The 13087-nt window shown below is 34.7% G+C and overlaps 1 protein-coding gene across 1 annotated transcript in view; it reads left to right on the plus strand.

The window, feature by feature from the left end:
* The first annotated feature begins 3933 nt into the window (after positions 1-3933).
* The window catches only part of LOC134846018 (phosducin-like protein 3), a 275293-nt gene continuing 266139 nt past the window's right edge, over positions 3934-13087 (plus strand). The window contains exon 1 of the mRNA XM_063863183.1: positions 3934-3946. The gene's annotated coding sequence lies outside the window, so the exon portion shown is untranslated. The remainder of the gene's footprint in view (positions 3947-13087) is intronic.

A 13087-nucleotide genomic window follows, 5' to 3' on the forward strand; every position in this document is an offset into this window, starting at 1 on the left:
AAACGAAAGAACGTTCTTCTTCAGTTCATAAATTACCACTTTTTCATTGTTTTGCACTCTGAATCCTCGGTTCGCAGTCTCAATTTCTGCTGGCTCAAGTAAGACACTTCGATATTTCTGCATCGGCGAGTGATTTAACAGGGCTGATTGGTTTATACCTTTCGAATTCAACTTAAGTCCTTTAGTACTTTCATCCAGACAGCAGTACGTTTTTGAGCATAAGGCAATCATCTCCGATCATCGGAACTCTTCTTTAAAACGACCCGCAGTTCTCTGATCAAACTTGTTGTTTTTCACACAACTTTCGAGGGAAAAAATAGATCGAATTAGCAGTGAAATTGACTCTACAATAGTTACTCCTCATTAAATTCCATTTTCTTTACATTTCGGGTTTGATGATATCCTCGAGATCACCTCCGTTGATTGAGAGATATAAACTGCACGTAACCATTTCACGGAACTCATATTTATCAGGATCGCAAAATGGAAAAAAAACTATAGACAACATGCAGAAACATCAGGAAAAACGCTTTTCCAGCTTTATTTTTAGAAACCCTCTGCTACGATTAATCACTCCTTAGCGTTGGACCACATCATATGATCGTTACATACACTTTTCTCGGATCTCAATTAACTCGGATCTTTTGAGTTCAACTTTGGATTTACCGAGTTCAACTTCATGAAATTCGTTCGGTAGTTCGTTAAACTTTCTAACCATCTTATCATTCAGAAAAGTAATGACACATGATCAAACATAGCACGCGTAAGACTAGAGTTAGCCAGAGAAGTTCATTTCGCGACCGCAACTTCCAATTTAAACTGCAAAAAAAACGCTCTAATTTTCTTAATTGTGGTTCATCTGAACCTACTGTTAGCGTTATACGTCTTTTTTATCAGTTCTCATTCAACAAACCCTTTCCTTCGTTGATATTTAATTGATTCTGGCAATATTAAGTTGTACCTCGGAAAAAATCATCTCATTATGACTTTCCCAGCAGCGTAACAGAGGGTTGAGCAACAGCATAAGATCGAATCAAAAATCCTTCTTATCAGCTCTCGTTTAACAGTCATTTTCCAATTACTTCTTGATTCTGACATGTAGAAGCCTCAAGAAAAACGCTTCTCCAGCTTCATTTTTAGAAGCCCTTTGCTACGATTAATCAACCCTTAGCGTTGAACCACATCAAAGGATCGTTACGTATACTTTTCTCGGGTCTCAATTAACATAACCTTTTTTCCGGTGATACTGTAAGGATTCTGACTTTCTGAAAACAAAAAAATTGTACCCTAAAAACTATTGACATAAGCAATTTTTTGTCTGAGGAGTCTCATCTATAGAGCCTGTTGTCGAGATTAAACCAAAAAGGAGATTCATTGAATGCACAGCCACTACACAGAAAATATGACATAACTGCCCATGAAGAATCGATTTTGGCTCCGATGTTCTGTTCTAGGTTTCAATTATTTGATTTAGCAGCCAAGAGTTGCATCGCTGCAACAACCATTGTCAAACAAAACTCTAGAGAAGTTAAGCTATTTGAATAGAGAGTTTCAGATTTAAGAACAATTAGTCCAACCTCTAACAATTGATAAAAATCATAAGCTATCCTTGCTCTTAATAATGCCATCTGATGGTTGATTTGTCAAAAACATTCCAGGTGAAAGAAATTTGGCCACTAAAACACAGATAGCACAATTGCCACTAAAGCTACGAATAGTCCAAAAAAGATGTTCTGCTCTTGCTTTTATTATTGTCAACCGATGGGGTCACTAGCAAAAAAAAAACAATTCAACAACCGTATAGTCGGAATGGCTACAGGTAGCACAATTGCCACCAAAGTACGATTAGTCCTTAGAACATGTATTAAGGGCTACAAATTATGCAGCAAGTAGTTTCTGTAAAATACGAGTGGTTTGAAGAAAGTTCAAGTCCAAAACAGTCAAAACAGTTGAAAAGATTAGTCACTCCTATACCAAAAAAAAAAAAAGAGTGGAACCAAGTTCCCAAACCCCCCCCCCCCCAGATTGGGAGCCCCAGGGACTAATGCAATGAATCTCAGAGGAGGGAGGGATACTAGTGATGATTTAACCCAGGCATACAAAAAACGGATCCCTCAAACCAATGGGGGCAAGTGATAATGGTTCCGGAAGTGCAATTCGCCCACTCGTTTCCCGGTAACTAGCGGCCGCATCGGCTCGATTCAAATATGCGACAGACCTAGGCAAGGGATGCTCAAGTATCGAACCCCAGACTCCCCACTTCCGTTTTATACCCTAAGTAAAAGAAACTCCAGAAGTTATTTCTCGAACCCAGGTAATGGCAGAAAGCTGAACTTGGAAAAAGGGTAGCTAGTTGCAAGATAAAAGGTGTGTTAGAATTTGAATCAATTCCAATGGCTCGAAAATAGGTCGTCCTGTGTTAGAACTTGAATCATTTCCAAGATTCAAGCGCGAGAACGCTGTAGTATTGAGCGACTTATGAGCGAGAACGCTGTAGTATTGCGAAATACTACACACACACAAAAGACCATTGTCTTAATTGTTTATTTAACGACCCAATTCTAAATTGGAGCGTGCCATTATTTGGACTATAAAATCTTGCTTTGAAAATCCACTCCTTTTTAAATACTTGTCCAATTTTTCTCATTTTTTCATGCTCAATATTTTAAAAGGGCGGCGATTATTAATACGCTCAATTAATGCGGTTTTTATCAAAGGGGACTAATAAGTTGAAGATATTTGATTTGAAAAAATCAAATAAAAACTAGTTGAAAATTCCCTTATTAAAAAGGGAGAACAAAGGAGCAGGTGAAACCTGAATAATTAAAGATTGAATCAGCCGCCGGTTTATGCTTATGAGCAAAAGGACTGGCCTGAAATCTTCAGTGTTTCATTTTGCTCAGTCAGCAGCAAGTCATTTCTCTTCAGTCAGATCTTTTAAAAATAAATAATTTTTCTTTTCTGCCCTAACACTAAAATTAATCTGGCCCTTTTCATTTATAAAAAGAGAATAAATTCTCATTTTAAGTTTGATTTGAAAAATTATAAATCGAGATACGCACCCCCGAGGAAGTCTGGACTACAAGTACCCAAAGGACTACGGCAAGACGATTCAGACGACCCAACCAGAAGTGCTGACTTGGACAAACATCAAGGGCAACCATACATACTAATCAGCCACCGACCTTAGTAAGAAGATAAAATATTGATGAACAAAATAAGATTAGCTCAACCTCCCCTCAAAGGTATATTTCTTTAAGCTGTTCGATTCATTTATATAATCTAATAACCCAGTGCTCTGTATCTAACCAACTAATTAATTCATACCTTTTCTAACTATTGTTTCTACTCTACTTTTTGTCAAGACAATTTGACGATCTAAGGTGAGACTTATAATTTAGGATAAAATTACTAAGCATTCAACCAGCAATGAGCGCTTAGTAAAACTGGTGCGACCACAGCAGAGAACTACTCCTTAAGAAATTCTTTTTCCAACAAACTAGAAACAGCTTTTAAATTCAAAAAATATATTACTATTAGGATCTGTGAGTATTTGTCAGATTAGTTTTCAACCTCAAAAAGCCAGAGACAATGGGTATCTTTCGATAGAAACACAATTTCATTGTCTTCTACTTGAGAGATATTCCTGGTAGGGTTCTTGCGAAATGCATCCCCTGCGCTAGCAGTCGCCCACGATATCCCTCCATCTCGAGGTCTATTAGACGGCTTTCTAACTGACATTAGCTCATGAACTTAACTATTATCTATTATTATAATAATATATAAAATTTCTGAAAGAATCGTTCTCTGCCTAAGTCCGCTAGTAAGATATACCCGTTTTGTCCAGTAATCCACTAAAGTTTTGCCGAAACTTTAGTTTAAAGTTATCATCACTAAAAATAACGAAATTCTGTATTAAACTAAAGTGCTCAAAAACTTATTAAATATCTTCATTTATTTTTTCGAGGGGGTTAAGTGGTCATATGTGCGATCTAAGAGTACCCTAAATTGTATGATAAATTGAATTCTTCATCACATTATCTCAAACCATCCACGGTTGTTGCTATTTATCCTAATCCTTCATCAATTCTCGAGGCTTATCCTCAAATTTTCTTAAACTCATTTTAATTCTAACCACCTTAACGTAACTTAAACCTAAATCATCCATCAGTAAAGCTACCAATTACTGAAACTAAGGAAGAAAATAACAAAAACCAAAAAGGAAGGAACGGATTTGAGTGTTTTTTGATAAATCATTAGTTTTTTTTGACACAGTTTAAATATACACCTAATTAACAATAAGATTACGCACTAAAACCAATCTTAAACGTTAACCACATAACACCAAACACCAAGTTTTAGTTTCAGCACAAAAATATCAGGTTTCACAACAAAAACTAAGTTTAAAACACTGACACATCCACTTTATATTGATAAAATAGGTTTCATATGATAGCATAAGCACTAAAAAATTGATTTTTACCAGCCAAAATTTTTGGTTTCAGTCTAGGTTTCAGTTATAGGTTCAAACGTTTCAGTTAAAATAAGTATAGTTTCCGGTCAAAATTTCAAGTTTCTGTATCGGGTAAAACAGCAAAAGTTGAACTAGTCAAACCCAAATTTGGATACCATAAGTCAAAAACCTGGTCTTAAATGGTACGTTTTTGTTAGTTTCAGGTTTCAGAACACAAAAATTGAGTTTTTGGTCTCGAAATTGAGCTCCGAACGCCGAATTTTGACTTTCTAAAGAAAACTAACGGTGTTAAAACCCACCAAACCAATTTTAAATTTTGGTTCCTAAGGCTGAAACGTACGTTTCAGAATTGGTGTTTTTGGTTTCAGAACCAAAAATCTTGCTTCCCGAGAAAAATTTTTGTGAAATATTGAAAGATAATAAGAATCTTTAATGCACTAACAAATTTTTAAACTCAAAAAAACTTCTAGAAGGTGTTAGTTTGAGCCCTCAAACATATAGTTTCAGAAAACTAAAATCGTCGTTTTAAGCTAAAATTTTCATCTTTTTGGCAATTTTATTGCTGGAATAGAAATATATTAGAGAGACCAACCTAAATTTTCAATCTCAAAACTCTAAAACCAAGTGGTCAAACCATAGTTTCAGTTCTAGAAATCATAGTTTCAGCCGCAAAAACTTAGGTTTCCGCAAACAAATTTTTGATTTTGAAGTTACAAACCTGTTCAAAATTCCAATTTACACTAGACCAGCTATCAAAAACCAACTTTTTATTTTCATGCACCGAGTTTGAGAGAGTTTAAGAGTTTCAGGTTTGAGTTTTCAAAAACTAAGTTTAAGATATCAAAAGATTCGGTTTTCTCGAATTTTTTTTGCAAGATAAAGCGAAAACCAGATATAATAAAGCGTATATAAAATTTTAAGATTAAAAAAAACTCAACTTCAGCTACCATAGTTTCAGGTTTCAGATTATCGTTTCAGTCAAAAAATTTTCTATAAATTTTTAACAAAAAAATTAAGTTTTGAACCAATAATAACCAATAAAGGCATATAGTTATATTGTTAACCATACCATAGCATCAACAAAACTTCACTTGAACAAAGTTTTAGGTTTCAGTTAAGGAATCAGCAAATAAAAAACTTGAAAAACTTAGAAAAAATTTTAGAAAAATTTTTTTTTTCCAAAGAAAATTTTTATTTCCTTATCTTATTATTAATAACCTTTGTTAATATTCAAAAATTCCTAAGAGGTTTTCATTACTCTAAGACATACTAATCAAATAGTACAACTTGGCTTAAGAAAAAGAAAACAAACATCGTGAAATTAATGTCAACACATTTTAAAATTGACGTCAGTACAATAAATTTAAAGCTCAAATTAGGAAATACAGTCTCTAACATCATATGGTATATCACTAACACTGAAAAAAATCATATTAGTATATTAGCAAAACACCCTAACGAACCCCGAACCCCGAACCCACAATTCTTCAGCAAATAAAAATACCAAATAACATAATTTGTATACCGGAAGAGCGATTAATTGCTTCACTCCCGATTGCTTTCTGATATCATAATATACCCAAGCACAAAACTACTTGCATTTTAATCATTTTTAATTAAAAACACAAAATTTTCCTTAACAAAAATTAAAAATAATAACAAGTTCATAAGAAAAATTTAAATATTTTTTATATTGTTTATCATTCCCTAGATAAATATTTATGTCCCTAAAGGAATGTAAAATGCTATGACCAACTTTTATCAAGTAAATACAACAGCATTTAATTTAAAACTAAAATTGAAAAAATAAATCCACAAAAATTATTTGGTATATCACCAATATCCAAAAAGATCAAATCACAATTTTGTCCAAACACCCACACAAAAATATTCACGAATTAACCATTCTTTCCAGCAGCAATATCCCAGAGATAACTTCCATCTTAAAAAAGCTTAATCAGCCCCATAGCACTATTGATCTATCTAACAAAAATTCGTATTCATTGAACCCAGCAAACTTCATTGTAACTTAAATACAATTATTTCAGTCCGAACAATTGATCAGTACACAACACATCCAAACCCTTTATATATTGTTAACAAAACATTGAGTTAATTAAACAAAGATGGCAAACGTAGTAGCATACCCAGATTTAGCTCTCGAAAAGTTTACCGGCTTAGATCCGAATGAAGATGCAAGAGATTTTCTTGATATAGTAGAGAAAAAGATAGCATTTTCCCTGGGCACTAGACCAGGAGATGCAGGTGACGAACAAGACGCATATGATAACAGACAAAGAGCCTTATTTGGTTCAATATTAAGAAGTCCAGCCGCTCAATGGTATCAGGGATTAGCAGCAAACTTACCTTGGAATGATATAAGAGATCAATTCATAGATAGATTCACTGATGATAAAGATAAGTATAGGAGACGAATAGAAGCAGAAAACATAAAAAGACCACCTGATGAATTCATTAAAAGCTACATACATAGATTAAGCACCGCAGTAGACCGTGGATGGCCTAATCCAACTTTTAATGATGATCAAAGAACAGCAAAGAAAATGGAATTCTTTGTACGCGGCTTAAGCCCGCCAGGCTTGAAACAAAAGGCTCATCAATTCCTAATTGAGAATCCACCCGCAACATGGCAACAATTAAAAGATCATATTGCAACAAAAGACTTAAGTTTTGCAGTAAGTAGTGAGTTTACTGGAACAGCCTCAAGTAGTGTTGATAATAAGTTGGAGATAGAAGGAATAAAGGATCAGCTTAAGGAGTTAACAGGACTAATGAAAGATCATAAAATAAACGCAGCCTATAATCCACATGAGCATAGAAACAAACAAAACAACCCAATGTTTTGCAACTGGTGTTGCATGTCAGGCCACACGATAAGCCATTGCTTTAAATATAACGATCAACAGGAGCAAAATTATAACTCGCTTCAATTAAGAGAGAATACAAACAGAAGTCACCATAACTATAGCAAGAGTAGGTCAAGAGTAGACAACAATTTCAATGACATAAACTCTCAGCAAGAGTTCAGGCACTTGTCAAACTTCAATGAAAGTTCTCAATCGCGTGACAGGTCGAACAGTAAGAAACACTTCAACGAAAATAACGATTATCATTCACCTTACCAGATCCACAACTTTAGTGATGATGACATTCCAGGAGACTATACCGATAATGAGTGTGAACTTGTGAATTTAAACTAAATCAGTCTCCGTCTGAACCAAAAATACAATTGTATATTAACTTATACCAACATCCCGTCGGAGACAAAAATAAAAATAACGGTCTGGAAACCCAATTTCTACTAGACACTGGAGCAACATGTTCGCTTATTAATTTCGACAGTTATGATCAATATTGTAAAATACAGCCTCTACAGCTGAATAAATCAAGATCAAACACAGTGGCTGTTAATGGAGAAAAAGTTAAACTTATAGGTTATACTAATTTTGAATCAACTTTTGGTACAAACACTGATAATCCGGTAAAAATCAAAGCATGGATTTCAGCCGAGAACGGATGCGATCTAAATATATTAGGAATGGATTTCATTTCTTACATTTTTAAATCAATAAACTTTCCGAATTTAAACTTAGAACTAAAAAAAATACCCAGATGTAAGAGTTCCTATTAGTACTATAAGAAGCAAAAGTTATCCATATCTAAGCTTTTATCAAAATGTACTTCTTGATAAAAATATAACTATTGCACCAAAATCATCCCGCGTAATTTCAATTTTCCCAGCAGGCATGGTTTTCAAATTAGGAACATCGTTTAGAATTGATAAGTCCTTAGAACAAAAAGGCATCAATGCAAAAAGCACTTATTGTAGGAATGAAATTAAGTCAATGCCTAACGTACTAAAAAAATTCCAGAGAATCAAAAGTAGATATAAACAAAGGTGTAATAGGCCAAACGTTTGAAAACATAGAAATAAAATAAACCCGTTTCTTCGTGCTTTAAAACATTAATTTTCATTAAAGCTTTTAAAACGCTTAAAGTTTTGTGAAGTTTACCAAAATTTTGTATACTGAGCAGTAAACTTTGTTTAATCTTACTTAAAAATTAGATTACGATTATTATCCTACAAATGTACTACAATGAATAGCGGTTCTGTATGACACCCAAAAATATATGCCAAAATGCATGAACACGGATTTAATTCTTAACCGAGATCAAAAACAGTCAAGTACGCTAACAATTTTGGACCAACCTCAAAATCAAATAAAGATAGAGGGATCGGAACCCAATGGCTCAGACAAAAAAGTTTTTCGACTACAACATATTTGCAAAAAAAATTGCAAAAGGCCAGGAGTTTAAAATATTACAGTTTTACGAGTCTATAATAATTTCATTTTCAGGCGGTTTTAATAACTGAAAATTCAGTATTACACTTAAGGGAATGACAAATTACCCTACGTACAAAAACGAGAATTAATAGAGTGAAACTTTGATAAAAGAACTAGCCAATGTAAAATTGTAACAAACCCATTCTGCGAAGTTAATTTGCACCATCGGATTCCTCTTAGGGCCCAAGTAGGGACCGATGACAATAATTATTATCTTTGTAGTTTTCAAATTACAAAATGCAAACTAGAAGAAATTCATCAAAAAGGGAAACATCACCTCCTTTTTTCTCAACACATTGAGTAAAATTTTCATCAAAAATCTTTATAAAATGGGCGAACAACGTTTTTCGACCCGACCCGCCGCAGATTTATGCCAGCATTTGTTGGTGGCTTCATGTAGCCTTTTTAAAATTATGGTACCATAATCTTTCAACAACGCAAATGCTTGTTGGTGGCTATATGCAGCCTTTGAGACTCTTATGATTCGCTCCTCACAATTTGGTCAAAATATCAATTCGGTAGTTCAATATCCACAACATGCAGGCATTTAAATCCTTAAAAACAACAAATTTTCAGAAGCAACACTTTGAAAATTGGACCGCATCATCTTTAAGATTGTTTACGTTAAATTTTTGCATCATAAAGTTCAGGATGACTTTCTCTACTAAAGATGTGAACATGGACTGATGCAGAGGATTAAAACCAAAGAGAAACTAAAAAACTTATCTTTTTGAAAATTATACAGTTTGCAAATTGTCTGTTTAATTTTCCTTTTCCACGATATTTCATTTTGATTTGATTCTAATTCAAATCTTTTCTATTTTCTATCAAAAAATGTAACAAAAATTGCTGGTTATGACCCCAGGTGGACATACATTTAAGATTAGGGGTTAATTAATGCCCAAATTTCCATTTTTTGCTTTAACTACATAAGTTTAATATCTGAGTTTAACTCAGTGTTGTAAAGTGCTTTATTCCTGTGGTTAATAAACACCATGATCGTCTTTCTTGATTTGTATTCCTGTGGTTAATAAACACCATGATCGTCTTTCTTGATTTGTATTCCTGTGGTTAATAAACACCATGATCGTCTTTCTTCATTTGTTTTCCGTGGTGGGTTTGTGTGAAACCACAAGATTATATTTTCCACCTTTTATATATATATATATATACAATTTTACACTTTGTCCTTCATCGTTCAAACATTTGATAATTAGCCTTAATATCCGAATGTAATTCGGGATTTTGAATATTTGGTCATTTTATATTGATGTTTAGCAAAATGGAATACGACCCAATTTTAAACTGGAATTGCAGAAACGCAGACCCAGCACCAGAGGAGTTCAAAAGAAAGCTGCCCCTCAGGAAGAAACAACGGAAACCTCTAGCAGTTCAATCTTTGTCAATAGACGACGGGTTAAATAAGAACCCTCGCAACTTTCCCAGTTTAACCCAAAGATTGGAGCTGCAGAAGTGCAGAGAAACCAAATTGGATACGGAAAATCCAAAATATATAACGAGTTTAAAGTACTCAATAAAGGAAAATTTTAACAGATGGAAACTGCCATCGTTCATTGAAGTCGTTAACTCAACGGCAATGGAAAAGGCGATGATGCCTATCGACTTCATAACCCAGCCAGAAGGGGTTATAAAGAACGAAAACAACTTCTTGAAATTAAAGAAGAGGGAGGAACACGGCTACATCCTCAAGGCAGGAGGCACGCAAGTCACCATTCCGTTCGAGGGAATAACTGCTTTTCCGAACCATGTAAAAAACAGACAGGAAGAACAGGACGAAATTCAACAACTTACGGACGGAATTAAAAACAAAATTAAAAAGAAGAAAATCGTGAAGTTGCAACAAAAACTTGAGGCTTCACAGAGGAAGATAGCGATCCTCAGATCATACAATGTGGAGCTTGAATCCGGAAGGAAGCTCTAGATAAAACCTAACTTATCTTTATAACTTTTTCGTTTGATGTTCTCTTTAAATTTTATAACTATAGTATTTAACCATTAAAGTGTTTAAATTTTCACCATGGTAACTGTAAGAATCGAACAGCTTAATTTTCTAAAAAAAGGGGTGAGTTGTAGTATTGCGAAATACTACACACACACAAAAGACCATTGTCTTAATTGTTTATTTAACAACCCAATTCTAAATTGGAGCGTGCCATTTAAATTAAAGCCTCTTTTCACTAAATCAGATTTTGACTGATTTACTCTTATTAGGACTATAAAATCTTGTTTTGAAAATCCACTCCTTTTTAAATACTTGACCAATTTTTCTCATTTTTTCATGCTCAATATTTTAAAAGGGCGGCGATTATTAATACGCTCAATTAATGCGGTTTTTATCAAAGGGGACTAATAAGTTGAAGATATTTGATTTGAAAAAATCAAATAAAAACTAGTTGAAAATTCCCTTATTAAAAAGGGAGAACAAAGGAGCAGGTGAAACCTGAATAATTAAAGATTGAATCAGCCGCCGGTTTATGCTTATGAGCAAAAGGACTGGCCTGAAATCTTCAGTGTTTCATTTTGCTCAGTCAGCAGCAAGTCATTTCTCTTCAGTCAGATCTTTTAAAAATAAATAATTTTTCTTTTCTGCCCTAACACTAAAATTAATCTAGCCCTTTTCATTTATAAAAAGAGAATAAATTCTCATTTTAAGTTTGATTTGAAAAATTATAAATCGAGATAATCGAGATACGCACCCCCGAGGAAGTCTGGACTACAAGTACCCAAAGGACTACGGCAAGACGATTCAGACGACCCAACCAGAAGTGCTGACTTGGACAAACATCAAGGGCAACCATACATACAAATCAGCCACCGACCTTAGTAAGAAGATAAAATATTGATGAACAAAATAAGATTAGCTCAACCTCCCCTCATAGGTATATTTCTTTAAGCTGTTCGATTCATTTATATAATCTAATAACCCAGTGCTCTGTATCTAACCAACTAATTAATTCATACCTTTTCTAACTATTGTTTCTACTCTACTTTTTTTCAAGACAATTTGACGATCTAAGGTGAGACTTATAATTTAGGATAAAATTACTAAGCATTCAACCAGCAATGAACGCTTAGTAAAACGCATCGGTTTTATGACATATTTGTCAATAAAACCTTGTGAACTCACCTCATGCGGTGTCAGCTTCCGGGGTCAAAAGCTAATTTCAGGCAAAACTGATGATGTAATTTCAAATTGGACTCACCCGTGCAATACTAATCGGACAATGACGAAACTTGTTGAGTAGGACCCCCATAAGACTCCAAACCTGTCCGAAGAAGTTTGACACTTGGGTGACATTAAGTTGACTTTTGGGACTTATGACCCCGAATTGTATAGAAACATCTAGACTTAACACCGAAGAGACCAATCCCTTACAAATAAATACTGGAAATGGAATGTGATCATCGAGTGGAAACAAGGATGGATGAAAGTTACCTGCAGGGGATACATTAGGAGTCTTGAAGCCTAAAAGAATATCTTGTTCTTCGTCTAACGCATTGGAGTAGTGGAATTACTTTAAGTGGACTTGGTAAACCTTGGGTTTGACTTAGCTTGGCGAATGCGCTGATAGAGTTACGAGCTTAACAAAGAAAAGTAGTCGCAGAAGGGTAAACTTTTATATACGAAGGGACCGGGAATTTAGGAACCCAAAATATACAAAGGGCAGTTTCAATTAGCTTCCGGGAAGTAGTTTGTTGACCTGAGAGAACAACTGGGGAGGGAATGGCATGCCCTCAGGAGCTAGAACGCTGTGATTGCAATGAGATATAATTTGGATATGCCTAGGAAACGGAAACACTTTCAGGATAATTAAAATAAAGACCTTAGAAGGCTCACCAACATTGCATGGTTTGGAGGTTGAGTTGAACTCGGGGTATAGAGTTGACGGAAGTCAGGAATTAGTTGATCAGGATCGTATGGCAATTGTTTTCTTGGGTCAAATTGTGACACCTACCGCATACCTGTAACTAATAAGCGTAACGCGATTGATGAAAAAATGTCGCTTGTCAGCGTTGACAGGGGGAGGGATGGAGTTATAAAACATCAGCGAATGAGCGAATCAAGCGGACGCCAGGACTGATTGCGAATGGCGTGACTTTAAGGAAACTAAATGTAAATAAAAGAGAAGAAATTGGAGGGTCTACTCCACGAGGCAGAGCAATTGTTTAGAGCCTAAAACGGCAAGTCTGTCTGTAGGAACGAGGGTGCGAAAATTAAAGCCGA

This window comes from Symsagittifera roscoffensis, chromosome 5 (genome assembly GCF_963678635.1).
Source record: "Symsagittifera roscoffensis chromosome 5, txSymRosc1.1, whole genome shotgun sequence".
Taxonomy (NCBI): Eukaryota; Metazoa; Xenacoelomorpha; order Acoela; family Convolutidae; genus Symsagittifera; species Symsagittifera roscoffensis.